The following is an 18,359-nucleotide window of genomic DNA, read 5'->3' on the forward strand; positions in this document are numbered from 1 at the left end:
CCCAGGGACTCCACTCCCATATTACTCAAACTGATTCAAAACTTTGAAAATGGCCAGATATAACATTAACCCTCAAAAATCAATGGATTTTCTGTATTCCAACAATGAGGAAAGCATGACTGAAATCTGGAAACTCTATTCATAATGGTTCAACAAAAAATAAAATACCTAGAAATCAACTTAACCAAAGAAATGAAGGACCTGTACGATGAAAACTTTAAAAACCTGAAAAAGGAAATCAATAAATTTAGAAAGTGCCAAAACCGTCCATGCACCTTCATTGGAAGGATCACCATCGTGAAAATGGCAATACTTCTCAAGGCTATCTACAAATTCAGTGCTATACTTATCAATATTACAACCTCATTCTGCAAGGAAATAGAAGAGGCAATCCTAAAATAAATATGGAACAATAAAAGACCCTGAATAGCAAAAACGATCCTCAACATAAAGAACTATGCTGGAAGAATATCAATACCAAATTTCAAACTCTAATACAAAGCCATAGTCTTCAAAATAGCTTATTACTGGCACAAGAACAGACCTCAGGACCAATGGAACAGACTTGAAAGCCAAGAAATGAACCTTCGATACTATAGCCAACTAGATTTCTATAAGGGAGCTAAAAAAAAAAAAAAAAAAAACAGAATAGAAGAAAGACAGCTTCTTCAGTAAATGGTGCTGGCAAAATTGATTAACTACTTGTAGAAAACTAATGCTAGATCCTTATATATGACCCTGCACCAGAATCAAAGACAAATGCATCAAAGACCTCGGTGTCAAAGAGACACTCTGAAAGCATTACAGAATGGAATAGGAGAAACCCTAGGTCTTCTCAGCAAAAGCTGAAAATTTCTTAATAGTGAAACAGAAAAACAAAAAATCAAAGAAAGTTTGGCCAAATGGGATTGCATGAAATTACAGAGCTGCGTACCAATGGACATGGCTTATAAGATCAATAGAAATCCCACGAACTGGGAGAAGATCTTCACTGGCCATACAATGGACAAGAGACTCACTTATAAAATATATCTGGAACTAAAAAAATTAAATCCCCCAACAACAAATCTTCAAGGAAACAACTGTCCAATAAATAAGTTGCTAAAGACTTAAAGAGAAGCTTCTCTGAAGAGGAAAGAAGGATGGTCAATAGACACATGAAGAAATGCTCAACTTTCCTACCCATAAAAGAAATGCAAATCAAAACAACATGGAGATACCACCTCACCCCAGTTAGAATGGCTATAATCAACAACTCTAATAACAACAGATGCCAAAATTGGTAAAGTTTATCATCTTTAATATAAGCAGTAATTCATTGAAGTGACAATAAAATGAAAGAAAGTAACTGAGGTATAGTGTTAAAATTGTGATTCATACTTGGATAAAGAACTTCTCAGGAACTTTGTTCTATATACCATTCTTTTTTGGTGGTGTGTGTGGGTGAAAGTTGAACTTGCCCATAGTTGTAATGGGATGTAAAATGTTTTCTAAAATTTATGAATTTCACCACATAGTATAAATATATATATTGCTAGGTTCAATAGAGGTCTTCACAAATCACCTTATTAAAATATTTGACATGTGTTCTATTTGTAGCTCGTATTTTACTTCGAGTAATTACTGCAATCTAAAGTGATCATACAACTTTCACCATTTACTCAGTGATCACCTGTGATAGAATAATTCTGTCAAAACCCTGGCAGTTTATTCATATTTAAAATTTGCTCATTTCCTAAGCTCTTGCACATCACAGTGTGAAGGGATCTGGGTGAAAATACTAAGATGAATTCATCAAGAATTATATCAATATTCAAAAAATTTTCAAGTGAAGTGATATGATACAAAGTCTTTAACATAATAACAACAGATGTGTCATGCATAACGATGCCCATATGTTTAATCTTTATACATGTGAAACATGCAAATTTTTAAAGTATTAACGTCACATACATAGTGATAATAGGGAGAGATATATAACGGTGTAGGATTAATTTTACTTTCATAAATATATTAATATCTTTCGATGTGAGTATTGCAATTGGACAGTGAAACATTAGGAGTTTCTAAAGACTGGCTCTTGTTAAAAAATTTTTTTAACTCACCTGTATCAACAGAACTCTGGTGAAAGGGAATATCAATATGTGTAAGCTCTCTATGTGTTAGAGAAATTAATAGTTATTCTAATTGCATGATAAGAAGTGAGGAGTATAGGCAGAAGTCATGCAAATAATGATTTACTTTAAACTTTATGGCAAGGTGCCAAATTGCATATATGTACTTTTGTGTTGATCACATTAAAATAACGGGAACATTCATGCTTCCCAAATTAATGTAACAAAAATTTTGTTTTTACATCCAAGGAGGCATAAGTTGTAACAAGATTGCACAAGGTCCAACCAAATGCTTCAGAAATATGCATGAGAGAATTCCATGAAGAAACTGACACATAGAAAGGTTTGAATATAGGGGGCTGGAAGTTGGCTCGGTGGTAGAGCCTTGCCTTGCATGCCTGAGGCTCTGGGTTCGATTCCTAAGTACCTAATAAGCAAAAAGAAAAAAGCCAGAGTTGTCACTGTGGCTCAAATGGTTGAGCACTAGCCTTGAGCTGCAGAGCTGAGGGACAGAGTTCAGGCCCCACGACTGGACCCCGCACCCCCAAAAAAAGAAAGCCTCAGAGATTTTCCTGCTCGAGCTTGCTTTGTGTCGGGATCCTCAGATCTCAGCCTCCTGATTAGCTAGAATTACAGGCATGAGACACCTGCGTTCATCACACAAGAATATTTTAAAGCAGATTCTTAAAGGAATGGAAAGTAAAATTTGGGAATATTGACAATCAAAAGCTTTTGTTAGAACTTTCTTTTAAATGTAACAAACTTCTTAATATGCAAATCAAGTGACTGAATTGCACACGAGAAGACATATGAACATCTTGTTTTCAAAACTATAACATAAATATTAGTAACATTTCCATTTATACGAGTTTGAGAAGGCAATTTTCTAAACTGATAGAAACAGAAGCATTGTGGTGTTGCTGTACATATAGGACAAAACCTGCAATTTTTAGAAACTGCCATCAAAACACACATGGGAAAGTGGAAATAGAAGAATAATATCATTTGTTAAGGTAGAAACAACCAAGAACCAAATGACCTATAGAAATAGTATTTGGAAGGTGCACAAATGATACATTTTTGTTGATATCACCTAAAGTAAAGCAGGATCCTCCCAGAAGAAGGAAGAAAACATCCTCATTGCCTGGGTTACAACCAATTGTATCCTTTTTGACTATGTCCTTGAGTTTTGTCTTTTTCATTGTGATAGGGAAAAGACTGGCCATTTCCTTTTAATGACCTCAGAACTCTCAGATCAACTTGTGCTTCAGTCAACTGAAACATAAAACAACCTAACAAGGTTGGTCACTATTCTTTTATTCAATGAATTTCATGGCAAGTGTGTTATTTTAAGGAGATGTGTGCCTTGTTTGAATTTTCTGTGTTGTTCACGATTCTCCTAGCAGATATTATACCTTTCCATGGATTATTTATTGCTATGCACAAGTTACACCCCATTATTCTCTTCCATTTTTTGTCTAGAAATAAAATCAGAGGAGGGAAATTTACAGTTATGTTATAGCATTTATCACAGCAAAAAAAAAAAAAAAAGCTTGAGGAGTATGGTTTAGAATTCTAATGTATGTGGAGAGAGACAATCGGAATACTAGTCTCTGCATGAAACTTGCCAACCAACTTTGACACAGAACAATTGGGCCTCAAGTGTTAAGTAGTCTGGATGATACTTGAAATCATCAAATTCTCAATTGAAGCTGGAATAGAAGGGAAAAAAGAAAAGCCGTGTCTTCAATTCTGGCAACATATAAATGACAATAATTGGATGAAATTTGGCAAGTATATATTATTATTAAAATATTTCACACTGCATATATGTCATTCTTCTTGCCAATAAAGACTTAATTTACTTCAATAACTAATATATAGAATATATTCCTTTTTTCAACTAGGCATCCATCCAGATATGCTCTCAATAGCTAAATATCATTTTATTGTTCATTATAATTTTTATCTTGGAGTTATATGCTTGAATGTATATTGATCAGTACTCTGTTATACTAAATCATATTTTTTCATGTGAAATTATGTGAAGGTTCTTTAGAGTTATTAATGCAGATGATTGTCTGAAGTGCCTTATTCTGAAGTAATATTAGAATGTAATAATAAAGAAAAATAATATCACCTATTGATGAATATAAAAATATATGGCATTCTTTGTATAGTTTCATGAAACTCTAGGACCACATCTAAAATTTTGAGGCTAAATTATTTGACTAGAATATGTAACTCCTACATCAAGAAGAGAAAAAATGTTACAGATAGAAAAGTAGACAATAAAATCTGAAACTCTATTGGGAATGTGTACTCCTAGGTAGGAGAAGTTGTCAGTTTGAGGCTACCATACTATCTCTATCTTTCTTTTTTCCCATGATTGATTGAGAAGTTGCAAGAATTATATTAGTGTTAGTTACAGAGAATTTTCATCAAAAACATTGAGTGTATTTTGACTTCATAGAAGTTAAAATGTTGATAATGGAACTCTCTTTCAATTTGTAGAAACATTCTTAATTGCATTGCTTTATGGAAGTAACTAGACCCTGTAAAAGGAGAAATATGAATATCTTGTTTTGTAATATGACAGCATATATCCTAGTATTTCTAGGACCAAACAATTTTGAAATTCCTCTATGGTGAATTTAGAAAAATCTGTCAATTAGTTAATGTATGAATTGGACAATTGCAGCACCATTCAGATAGTGATGGCAAAAGAAATGACTGCATGATTTGGAAGGCCACAGTTCTTCTGTAGAATGTTCGCTTTCTATATGTAATAGCAAAACTTAATAAAGTTTAATGACAAGTCATCAAAATAAATCTTAGAATGATCTTTGTTTCTATCTCCTCAAATTCTCTGGTTTAAACTAAATAGATGTGGAAGAGGAAATAAATCCACCACGGGAATACATGGACCGAACTGCTTCTAATTAAAATGGAATTAAAAATGACAATCATCAAAATGATAACAAGGACTGAATAAGCCAGCAGTAAGTTAGGTGGAAAAAAAAATAAAAAACTGACAAACCCTTAGCAAATCTGAAAGCAGAGGCAGTCTGAGAGAAGAGGGACAGAGAGAGAGAATGTACACAAATGAGTAACACCGGAGATGAGATATTTAACCTCATGACAGAGTCAAGATACAGAAGAGGATAAGAGAATATTGCGAAAAGCTAGTAAAATAAAACCCTACACAAAATTAGAAAAATTAGAAAAAAAAATTAGACAAAAAGGTTTACAGGTCATTTCTGGAAGTCCTTCAAAGGCTAACCCAATATAAGCCTCTTAAAATCTTCTATATAGCAGACAGTGAACTTATACAATGAACTTGATGTATGATGCCAGCATATTGCTTAACCAAAAACCTCATATGGATTCATCAGTAAAAGAACTATAGAAACATTTCTTGCTTGAACTTCAGTGCAAACTTTCTCAATAAATTTCTATAGAACTGACATGAAGAACTAATAAAAATAACCCACAAATTCTGACCGAAGGGGAATCATAGCAGAGGGGAAAGTTGCTTCAACTTTCAAGTCAACCCATGTAATTCAGTTCATCAGTAGGAAGAAGCACACGAATCACAAGATCATGCGTATAGCTGTCAAAAGTCATTTGATAAGATCCCATGAAACCTTATCATGACAATTAGGGAGATAAAAGAAACATATGAAATATTCCTCGATATAATAAAGAATCTCTATGACAATCTGACTGTTCCCTTACACTTAATGGTGAAAGGAAAATACATGTCCAGAATTAGGAATGAGAGAATGAATCCCTGCTCCGCAAAGCTTTTCTGTATACAATAGGAATTCCTAACTGAAATAATACTGGTATAATTTGGGGAGAGGAAGGGAAAAAAACAAATTATTTAAATGGAGATACAGGTAAACCACTTGCAAAAATGAGATGTATAAGACGTTATGTTCAAAAAGGAACTTCACAACTTTGGGTGGGGGTGGGGAGAATGGAACGATAGGGATGGTAAGGGGAAACGAAGGAGGAGGCAACAATGCTTGATAAGAAAATTACTCATTAGCTTGCTCATGTAATTGTATCCCCTCTCTATTTCTTTGCAGATACTTGATTCTCTATTGAAAGACTTATACACTACAATCACAATCCTTTGGCTGTTCTAATCTTTTGGCAAAGTAACAGAGTTTACAATGAACTCAAATAAATCATTTCACTATGCCCAAAATGAGAAGAATGAAGCTTAAACCACACGCAAAAAAAACTTCTTTTGTGATAGCCTCCAAAAAAATACCTATGACTTCACGTAAGCAGGGAAGTGAAGGACTTTGGGAAGTACGCATCAATCATCTGAAAATAGAAATTCAAGGATATTTAATAGCATGAGAAAACCTTACACACTTCTGTATTTGAAGTATTGACATTGAGAAATTTGAGAAATTCTCAAAAGCTACTACCTATAAATTCAAAGCAGTACTGATCAACATCCCTAAAACATAATTTAATGGAAGAGAAGAAGTAATCAAAAAAGTCACATAGAAATTAGGCAAACCAGAAAGCAACTTTTAACAGGAAATTCATAGCAAGAATACCAATACTCCACTGGAAACTCTATTATTAAACACAGAGTAAAACCTCAAAATACACAAAAACTCACTCACACACATACAATACAGATATTTGCAAACATATGCACATATATACACAGATGTGTGTATACAGACATATACATACATACACATATAAAATGAGAATTGGCACATAAACAGGCCTGAAGACCAATGGAATAGCATTAAAGACACAGAAATCATCCCAGAGATTCATAGCCACCTAAATTTTGATAAAGGTGCCAAAAGCATCAGATAGAGGAAAGGGAAACTCCTCTCAATATGGTGCAGATAAAAATCGCTATACATGTATGAATAATTTAAAGTAGAACTTTATATTTCAACTTAAGTTGGAGCCAAGTCTAAATGAAACAAAGACCTCAAAGTAGGTTTATGTATCATGAAATATGATAGTATGGATTAGGGGATGACGTATTGAACTTCGAAATCAGGTCAAAATTTACTACATAACAATCCAGTCACAACGAATCAAAGGAGGGCAGAATATAAGGGATTGTGTTCAACTGGAGAATTTTGCATGGCAATATTCAGAGGTAGCAAGAGAAATATGTGTAATAAACCCACCATTTGGGAGACAATCTATTGAACCCTAACTATAAAACATGCAAGGGTGACAGAGCTCCCAAAATTAAATTTCCTCAATAACAAATTCACAAATCCTCAGAGAGAAAACTGCCTGATAATTAAGTGGGATAAAGACACAAGAGACATTTCTCTGAAGAGGAAATATCAATGACCAGTACACACATGAAGAAATGTTCAACCTCTATAGCCATAAAACAAATTCAAACAAACAGCATTGAGATTCCACCTCATCCCAATTGGAATGACTATAATCAAGAACTTTAATAACAACAAATGCTGGAAGGGTTGTGGCAAAAGGAAATTCTACTATATTGTAGGTGGGAGTATAAACTTGTTAAACCAATTTTGAAAGCAGTATGGAGGATCCTAAATCTCCGAATAGAGTTGCCCTATGACCCAGCACATGATCACAAACAAGACCGTACTAATCCTACCAGAACAACTTTGTTTAAAGCAGCATTATTTACGATAGATAAGAAAAGAAATCAACACAGATCCCCCTCAGTAAATGAATGGGTCAGGAAAATGTGGTACACACACACACACACACACACACACACACACACACACACAATGGAATTTTATGCCTCCATCAGAAAACATTTGTTAGGAAAAGAAAAGGCAAGGAAAAAATTATATTAAGTGAAGTAAGCCAGGCCCAAAGAAACATACGTCCCATCGTTTCCTTTACTTGCAATGAATAGTACATGTCTGGGACAGGCAAAAGTTCAAAAGCTATGTACATTTGACAAGATTAAATGATGTTAAGTGAAATGAACTCCAAGATAGGGACACAAGTGGTTTTTTCTTACTTACTAGTGTTTCTAACAGATTCATAAGGTACCATGTGATTTTTTTTGTTGCTTTTTTGTTCCTTCCCACATTATTATCCATGTTTTCACTCTATTTGATGTCAGTGTCGTGCATCTTCTCTATTTGAGGAGGGGAAGGAAAAAAAAAAAGAGAATGATTAAGGAGGGATATAAGTTGGCCCATTGTATGAATGAGATGTACAAGACTGTTGAAAAACAATTTTTACAATTTAGGCTGGAGGGGGAGGGGTTTACTTGTGGATGTGGGAGCAAGGAATGGTAGGGGAAAAACAAAGAAGGAGGGAACAATGCTTGATAGGAAATGTATTCATTACCTTGCTCATGTAACTGAAACCCCTCTGTACAGTATTTTTAAAATAAAAAATCTTAAAAAAATTCATTAAGAAACAACCACCCCATTTATAAGTTTTCTATATTATCCAAGAGATTCTGATCGGTATGAAATAAAAATGACCAATAGATGTATGCGGAAATATTTAATATCTCTTGCCAAAATCGAAATGCAAATAACTACAGTGTACATCAAACGTGCTGTGCTTATCATGAGCAAGAATACTGTAAAAATACTGTACGAAGGAGTGACAGTTACATGAGTAAGGTAATTAGTACATTTTTATCGAGCATTATTGCCTCCTTTGTTTTGCTCCTACCATTGCTTCTTTCCTGACCTCCCCAACTCTTCCCCACACTGAAGTTGTAAAGTTCATTTTCAACATAAGGCATTCGACATTTCCTTGTTACATTGGTTCAACCTGTATGCCAATTTAAGCATTCTGATTTTTTTCCCTTCCCCTCCCCAAATTAGAAAAATATATATACAACAGCCAGGATACTGGAATCAAATTCAGTGAAAAGAAGGGTTATATTGTGTGTGTGGGCGGGGGGGGGGGGGAACATACCAAAGAAACAAAAAAGCGCATACTACGTTTTAAACACATTAAAAACAATAGCACGTGTTCCTATCTTCAGGTTCATTTCTCTTAACAAAATCATATATCTCTATTTACTTATATATGTAAATATATAGATATATATATCATAACTATACGTATATATATCATATATATGTATATATGTGTGTGTTTGTGTGTGTGAGTCTCTCTCTCTCTATGCCTATACATGTTTATTTAGCTTCAGACCTTTTTGCTTGTCCTAAATTTATACTAGTTATTCCAAATAAAGGAAACCATGTGACCTATGTTCTTTGGGCCTGACTTACTTCACTTAATATAATTTTTTCCAAGTCTTTCTGTTTCCTACCTAATGGGGTGGTCATTCTTTCTAATGAAGGCATAAAATTCATATATATATATATATATATATATATGCAGATAGACATATATGTACATATATGTATAATATACATATATATGTATATTAGATATGTATATATGCCACACTTTCTTGATCCATTCATTTACTGAGTGACATCTGGCTTGCTTTCTTATCTTAGCTATGGTAAATAATTCTGTGAGAAACATAGTTGTGTGGTAGGCATAGTATGGTCTTATTCATGATCATTTGGGTAAATTCTCAAAAGTGGGATTGATGGGTCATAGGGGAGCTCTATGTGCAGTCTTTTCTTTCTTTTAATTTTTTATTGTAAAGATACTATATAGAGGGTTACAGTTACATGAGAAAGGTAATGAGTACACTACCTATTGAGCATTGTTACCCCCTCCATTGTTTTCCCCCTACTAACCCTTCCCTCCCTACCTTCCCCGAGGTTTTTTTTTAATTGTGATTAAGTGATTACATAATTTCCCAAATTTCACAGTATTGTGGAATAATGATGCTCATTTAAAGTCACAAGTTCATTCTAACTTTCCTGGAACAAATTGTCTATCACAGTCTATAACATATAATGGTGTATCCATATACACCATACAAGTGATCAGCTGCATGGGGATATTTAGTAGTTGTTATAGAAGTTGTGCATTTCTTCACATGTATATTGGCCTTTCTAATTTCCCCTTCAGTGAAGTTTCACTTCAAGTATTTGGCCTACTTCTTGACCAGGCAGTTGTTTCTTTCGTTCTTTTTTTAAAAAATTTTATTGTGAAAATTCCATACAGAGGGGTTTCAATTACATGGGCAAGGTAATGAGTACATTTCTTATGAAGCATTGTTGCCTCCTCCATTGTTTCCCCTTAACATCCCTTCCCATCTGCCCTGCCACCTCAACTCCCCCACTCCCACACTACCAAAGTTATAAAGTTCGTTTTTCAACATAACTAATTCTCATTGTTTCAAGGGGTCCTCCTGTATCCCTATTGAAACAGTTTCTTTTTTCCCTTGCCCTACAGAAATTACACCAACAACAAATACAGTGAAAGCAGGAGTTATACCGTGGGGGAGGGACATACAAAGCATCAAGGAAATAATGTTATAAATATATTAGAAACAATCGCAAGAAAGAAAAAATTTGAATATTTATCTTGGGTTCATTTCACCTAACATGAACTTATCTGAACTTTTCTGCTTGTCTCAGACATATACTAGTTATTGCAAATAAGGGAAACCATGGAACCTGTTCCTTTGGCCTGAAAGATTGAAATCGGGGCTATGTCCATTTCACAATTTACTAACTACTAATTCTGCTTCTGTAAATTTGCTTGCTCTAGCACAGGCCCTCCCGGGAAATAAGTAAAATGTTTCAGAGTCCAGATGCAGGCTCTGGGACAAGGTCTGCAAACATAGATAAAGAACAAAAGAGTATGTTCTTCTAAATTCCTGTGTAAAAACTCTCAGCAAGGGACTCAAGATAAAGACCATCTGGCAAGCCCAGCAAACTAGGTCAAATGTCAACCAATCACGAGCCTGTAACTATGTGGACTCCCCACCAGGGAAGCCTCCCCCTAGAGAGCCAACCAGTTTACGACAGTGTTACAAGACTTCCCACACAACAACATGATTGCTGGAGTATATGATAATTTTTAAATTAAGCCAATCCCGGTGTTTTATGCTAATCCTGTGGTTTTTGCCTTTAAAAGTGCCTGTATCCACTGCTCGGGGCTCCCTGTCTGCCCTGGACAGAGAGTCCGTTTGCGCAAATGCCAAATAAACTCCTCTTGTTTGTTGCATCTGCTGGTTTGGGGTCTTGGTTCCTGGGATGCCCTCCCGTTGAAGAAAGTATCCCAGTGAGTCTGGGGTCTTTCAGGTTGGGGGCTCGTCTGGGATCAGGCACCCCCAGACCCAAAATTTCAAGACCAGTTGGAGGTAAGACAGAGCTCTAACTTTCTGTGTTTTCCATGCTTGTCCTCTTTGTTTTACTTTTTGGGGATCCAAAAGCACCTGTACAGGACTTGTATTTGAATTTGTATTTGGGCCAGAGGGAAAAGCAGACGTGCCCTGTACCTTGGTCCCACCCTGAAGTACTGCTCTAGGGTCGTTTGGAGGAGGGACAAGATCTGAGTGTCTCTTTGTTCTGGGGAGTTAAGGCATGGCCAGCCTCTCCCTTCTGAAGTTTCCCTCCTCATTTGTACTCACTCGGGCACCACTCGGCCTTTGTCTAGTCTCGTCTGTGTCTGTTTAGCGTTGATTGTCTTTGTTGTCTGTCTTGTGGCCTTCAAAGAAATGGGAGAACAACTAACAACCCCTTTAAGCCTGACTCTAGATCACTGGAAAGAAGTCTCGGCCCGGGCGCACAACCTGTTGTTGGAGGTCTGGAAAAAGAAGTGGATTACTTTCTGTTCCTCCGAATGGCCTGCCCTCAACGTGGGGTGGCCTAAGGAGGGTTCTTTCAATCTTGATGTTGTTTTACAGGTGAATGCTCGAGTTTTCCAGTCCAGCCCTCACGGATACCCTGATCAGGTCCCCTACAGAGTTACTTGGGAAAACCTTGCCCAAGATCCCCCGAAATGGATTAAGCCTTTTCTCTCCCATTCTCCCATCTCCCTTCCAGCCCCTCCACCCTCTGCCTCTCCCCTGTCCCTCTTCCTCCTGCCCCCACCCAGCCCATCTGTCCTCCCCCGCCTGCCCCCTCCCCACCCACTCCCCTCACTCCTCTTCTCCCTCCCTTATCCCAGTCCTCCCTCTACCCCCTAAAGGAATTGTCCGAGCTTAGAGCAAAGGACTCTTCCCCCTCCTCTTCGAGTCCCCCCCCTTCTGTCTGATAATCAGACGGACTTATTTTTGTTAGAACGCCCACAAATGCCAGACCCTCTGCCGCCTTATCCCCAGCCTGCTCCAGTGGAAGAACACGGAGGGCTGCTAGGGGGCTCCCTTACCCCACCTGTTCCCTCACCCGACTCCACTGAGCCATCAGCGCCCAGAGCGCCCTCACCACCTCCCAGCAGCCGCCTGCACCTCCGCCGTGATCGGGACGGAGAAAGCAAAGGAGTCGGGACGGAGAAAGCAAAGGAGTCTGGACGTCTCATGCCTTCCCTCTCCTGACAGTGGCCAGCCAAGTTCAGTATTGGCCTTTTTCTGCTTCAGACTTATATAATTGGAAAACCCATAACCCACCCTTTTCCCAAGACCCTCAAGCCCTGAGGGGCTTGATTGAATCCATCTTGCTAACCCACCAGCCCACCTGGGACGATTGTCAGCAACTCTTACAGACCCTCCTTACTACAGACAAACGCCAGCGGGTGTTCCTAGAGGCTTGTAAAAATGTTCCAGGACAAGATGACAGACCAACACAGTTGCCGGATGAGATCGATGAAGTGTTCCCTTTGACTCGCCCTAACTGGGACTTCAACACTGTTGCTGGTAGGAAGCGGCTCTGTCTTTATCACCAGGTTCTGTTGGCGGGTCTCAAAGGGGCAGGAAGTCGCCCGACTAATTTGGCCAAGGTACGTGCGATAGTGCAAGGTTCAGAGGAAATGCCTGTGGGATTTTTAGAAAGACTAATGGAAGGGTACCGTATGTATACGCCCTTTTACCCCTCTGCTGCAGACAGACAATCCGATGTCATTAAGTCATTTATCGGGCAGTCGGCCACGGACATTTGGACTAAGCTGCAGCGGTTGGAGGGGCTTCAGGGGTATACTTTGCAAGACTTGGTCAAGGAAGCAGAAAAAATTTTTAATAAGAGGGAAACCCAGGAAGAAAAAGAAGAAAGATTGTGTAAGTTGCAGGAGGATAGAGAGGACAAGCGAGAAAAGAAACGTACCAAAGAGTTAAGTAGAATCTTGGCCACCATAGTTCGACACCCAGGAGAGAGAGAGACTAGGCCAGTGAGGGACCTGGGAGACGAAAAGAGACCCCAATTGAGCCGGGAACAATGTGCGTATTGCAAAGAAATTGGACACTGGGCCAAAGACTGTCCTAAAAACAACAGACAGGCCAGAGGGTCCTGAAGATGGGCACAGGTGTTGTCACTGGAAGGTGATGACTAGGACAGTCAGGCCAGGAGCCCCCCCCCCCCCCTGCCCCGGGTAACTCGTCGAGTGGGCGGGAAACCAGTAACCTTCTTGGTTGACACAGGTGCCCAATACTCGGTACTGACTGACCCAACCAAAAGGTCCCCTAAGTACTAAAACGTCCTGGGTACAGGGAGCCACTGGAGGAAAACTGTATCAGTGGACGACCGAGCAAAAAGTACATCTCGGAACAGGGCTGGTCACACACCCGTTTCTCCTGGTCCCAGACTGCCCCTATCCATTGTTGGGGAGAGACCTCCTCTCAAAGGTAGGAGCCCAGATCCATTTTCAAGAAAAAGGGGCCTCTGTTAGGGGTCCCCAAGGACAGCCTCTCCAGGTCCTAACTTTATGCCTGGAAGATGAACATCATTTACATGAAAGCCCCCAGTGGCCCCGATCGACACCCAGTGGTTGTCAGATTTTCCCCAGGCTTGGGCGGAGACAGCAGGAATAGGGTTGGCTGCAAACCAGCCTCCTCTGGTCATCGGACTTAAGGCCTCGGCTGTCCCGGTGATGATACGTCAGTATCCACTAAGCAGGGAAGCTAAAAATGGAATTAGGCCACAAATACAAAGACTGTTACAATTGGGTATCCTAAAACCCTGCTAATTCCCATGGAACACTCCCTTATTACCCGCCAAAAAACCCAGAAGGGGAGACTACCATCCGGCGCAAGACTTGAGAGAAGTAAACTGGAGGGCCTCGGAGATACATCCTACAGTGCCTAACCCCTACAACTTGCTGAGTACGCTGCCTCCGAGTCGCACATGGTATACAGTGCTAGATTTAAAGGATGCCTTCTTTTGCATGAGACTGAGCCCTCAGAGTCAGCCGATCTTCGCCTTTGAATGGAGAGATCCAGAGTCGGGTTTCTCAGGACAGCTCACCTGGACGAGATTGCTGCAGGGATTCAAAAACTGCCCGACCCTGTTTGATGAGTCTCTACACCAGGACCTGGCTGATTTCAGAGTCAACCATCCCAAATTCACCCTTCTACAGTATGTAGATGATCTACTTCTAGCAGATGAGACTGGAGATGATCATCTAAAAGGTACTTGGACCCTTTTAAAGAGACTGGGGGAGTTAGGGTATAGAGCCTCAGCCAACAAGGCCCAAATCTGTATCCAACAAGTAACCTATCTAGGCTACAAGCTAAAAGGAGGGCAGAGGTGGCTAACAGAGAGCTGCAAACCAGCCATCACCCAGATCCCTCCGCCCACAAGTGCTCGAACACTGAGGGAGTTCTTAGGGAGTGCTGGATTTTGTTGCTTGTGGATACCAGGGTTCGCTGAACTGGCAGCTCCTCTGTACCCTCTTACCAAGGCTAATACCCCATTCTGATGGGAAAAGGAACAACAACAGGCTTTTGATCAAATTAAAAAGGCCTTATTGTCAGCTCTGGCCTTGGGCCTTCCGGATGTGACCAAGCCCTTCACTCTATGTGTGGATGAGTGACAAAGAATTGCAAAAGGAGTCCTGACCCAGAAATTAGGGCCCTGGAAAAGACCAGTGGCCTATTTCTCAAAAAAATTGTGGCGGCTGGATGGCCCCTATGTCTTCGTATTATTGCAGCTGTGGCCGTGTTGGTAAAAGACTCTGATAAGCTAACCTTGGGACAGCCCTTAACTGTGATGGCCCCCCATGCTATAGAGACAGTTATTCGCCAGCCCCCTGACTGCTGGCTTTCAAATGCCCGGATCACTCATTTCCAAACAATGCTGTTAAATCCCGACCGAATTCAGTTCGGGGCAGCACGCTCTCTCAACCCAGCAACCCTACTCCCGGACTCAGATTCCCACCTCACCATCGAACATAATTGCCATCAAATCCTGGCGGAGATGCACGGAACCCGTGAGGACTTAACTGACTAGCCCCTACCGGACGCTAAACACACCTGGTATATGGATGGGAGCAGTTTCCTACATAATGGTGAGCGAAAAGCGGGGGCGCCAGTGGTGGATGGGACCATGGTCATCTGGGCATCGACCCTAGAGCCCGGAACATCAGCGCAGAGGGCTGAACTCATTGCCCTGACACAGGCGTTGACAAAGGCCCGGGAAAAGAAAGTTAATATCTACACAGACAGTCGGTATGCCTTTGCTACCGCATGTCCATGGAGAGATCTATAGGAGGCGAGGTCTGTTGACTTCGGCAGGAAAAGACATTAAAAACAAAAAGAAAATCTTAGACCTCTTACAAGCCCTTTTCCTGTAGCGGCAGGAAACAGGATGGCAGATGAAACTGCTAAGGCAGCGGCCTTACAGAACCAAACCTTTGCTTTAGTCACATCACAAGAACGGCAGCCAAAAAAAAAAAAAAACAAAAAAAACCTCTCTTCCAGTATTCAGATCAGGACATAGAGGTGGCCAAAAAGCTAAAGGCAACTTTTAGCGACTCGACTGGGACTTGGGAATATGAAAACAGGACTATATTGCCCCGAAAGGATGCGAAAAGGCTGGTCACCCACTTACACAGATGGAGTCACTTGGGGTACAAAAAGTTGGAGACTATGCTACAGAGAGAGGAACAGTTTCCTTACATTCCAGATCTGTCAAACATAATTAAACAGGTTATAGACTCTTGTGTTCCCTGTGCCAAGGTTAATGCAGGCCGATTCCAAGCACCCGCTGGAGTCAGGATGAGAGGCCAATGGACCAGCACCAATAGGGGGGTCGATTTCACCAAAATCAAGTCTGGCAAGTATGGGGCTAAATATCTCCTAGTCTTTGTAGATACCTTCTCTGGCTGGACGCAAGCCTTCCCCACAAAACCAGAGACAGCACAAGTAGTAGTCAAAAAGATTTTGGAAGAGATTTTTCCTCAATTTGGGCTCCCTAAGGTAATAGGGTCAGATAATGGCCCTGCTTTCGTCTCCCAGGTAAGTCAGATGGTGGCCACACTTTTGGGGATAGATTGGAAATTACATTGTGCTTATAGACCCCAAAGTTCAGGACAGGTAGACCGGATGAATAGAACAATCAAAGAGACCCTAACTAAATTAGCCTTAGAAACTGGCACTAAAGATTGGGTCCAACTCCTCCCCATGGCTTTGTTTCGAGCTCGGAACACTCCAGCAAGCCATGGACTGACCCCCTATGAAATCCTATATGGGGGGCCCCCTCCCATAGCGGACTTCCTTGACCCTGCCATTGATTCTTTTGCAAATACCCAAAGTTTACAGGCGCGGCTGCAAGCTCTGCAACTCATCCAGAGACAAGTGTGGAAGACTTTGGCCTTTGCCTACAGCACAGAGAGCTCCACTGTCGCACATCCTTTCCAGATTGGCGACGAGTTGTATGTGAGGAGGCACCAATCCAAGACCCTCGAAACATGGTGGAAGGGCCCGTACATTGTGCTGCTGACCACACCCACTGTGCTAAAGGTAGACAGAATCGCCGCCTGGATCCACGCCTCCCAAGTCAAGCGGATGCCGCCTGAAGACAAAAAGAACCCCCCCCCCCAGAGCCACTGAAATGGAAGGTGCAGCGCACTCAAAACCCTCTCAAGATAAGACTCTTAAAAACTGTTTAATATTCCTTGTTACTATAATTTTAAAAGCAGTGGAGGGACAAAAATTCCACCCCCTGGGTGGGCACAAACCCACACTCTCCCTATAACCAGACTTGGCAAGTGATAGATGAACATGGGGGCATCATATGGTCTGCCTCCAATATAGCCCCCCTTTGGACATGGTGGCCCAACCTAACACCAAACTTTTGCATTTCTGTTTCTAATCAGGCGGATGCCTTACATGGAAAGGCAGTCCGCCAAGGCTACCCTGTCTATGCCTGCCCCGTCAACCACCAGGACCCTTCTCTCACGTGCAAATATGAAGGAGAAAAAGATTATTTTTATAAAGCCTGGGGTTGTGAAACTAGTGGGGACACCTACTGGAATCCTTCCTCCTCTTCGGACTATATTACAGTCAAAAGGGCCAGTGCAACAACAAAAGGGATCAGATAGAGTTGGGGCTATAAAGTTGGCCCTTGATATGATGAAGGAAATGAAAAGTGCGCCGACTCAGGATATTACCGGTGGTGCGTAAAGCTTACTATAAAATTCACCACCAAGGGGCAAATGCCTAACTTAGGCTGGGTGACTGGATTCACCGGGGGAGTCAGGCTGCGCACAAATAATTGGGGTTATGATAATAGCGGGCTTATGATGATCCGCCTCCAAGTGCAGAGTGCTGGTCCCAACCTCCTGGAACCCAACCCTACCCTAGAAAAGAGGCCCTTTTCCATAAATCAGGCGCCTGACCTCACCCGCCCACGGGTCATCCCTAACCCAAGCCTGCCCTTAATGCCCCCTTTATACAACTTAATAGAGGGAGACTATTCTGCCCTCAACTCTACCAAAAGTAACCTCACTTGGTCCTGTTGGCTCTGCCTTTCTGAGGCCCCCCCTTATTATGAAGGGACAGCTTACAATGGTACCTACAACTATTCTGACTCATGCCATTGGGGATGACAGGGCACCAAGTTGACTCTAGCTGAGGTATCGGGTCAAGGGCTATGTCTCGGCACTCCTCCCCCCAAAAAGAGTCAGCTCTGCGCTCTCACGGAAAAGTTTCAGGTTTTTGCCGGCAAATACCTGACACCCACGGATGGGGGATGGTGGGCATGTGACACCGGGTTAACCCCGTGCATCTCACCAATGTTGATAGACCAGACTGGTTTCTGTGTTCTAGTGCACCTCTATCCTCTGGTCATATACCATGACTCCCAATCCTTTGAAGAATTGGCGGAAGGCCTGACCCACAGATACAAAAGGGAACCCGTCAGTGTAACATTAGCTGTCCTCATGGGATTTGGAACCGCCGTAGGTATAGCGGGAGTGGGGGTG

General features: G+C 40.8%; 1 pseudogene; it reads left to right on the forward strand.

Moving 5' to 3' along the window:
* The window catches only part of LOC122119351, a 52,773-nt pseudogene extending 37,045 nt beyond the window's left edge, over positions 1–15,728 (forward strand).
* Positions 15,729–18,359: the final 2,631 nt, after the last annotated feature.

The sequence above is a fragment of the Dipodomys spectabilis genome, unplaced genomic scaffold (assembly GCF_019054845.1).
Source record: "Dipodomys spectabilis isolate Male_0828 unplaced genomic scaffold, ASM1905484v1 ptg000164l, whole genome shotgun sequence".
Classification (NCBI taxonomy): domain Eukaryota; kingdom Metazoa; phylum Chordata; class Mammalia; order Rodentia; family Heteromyidae; genus Dipodomys; species Dipodomys spectabilis.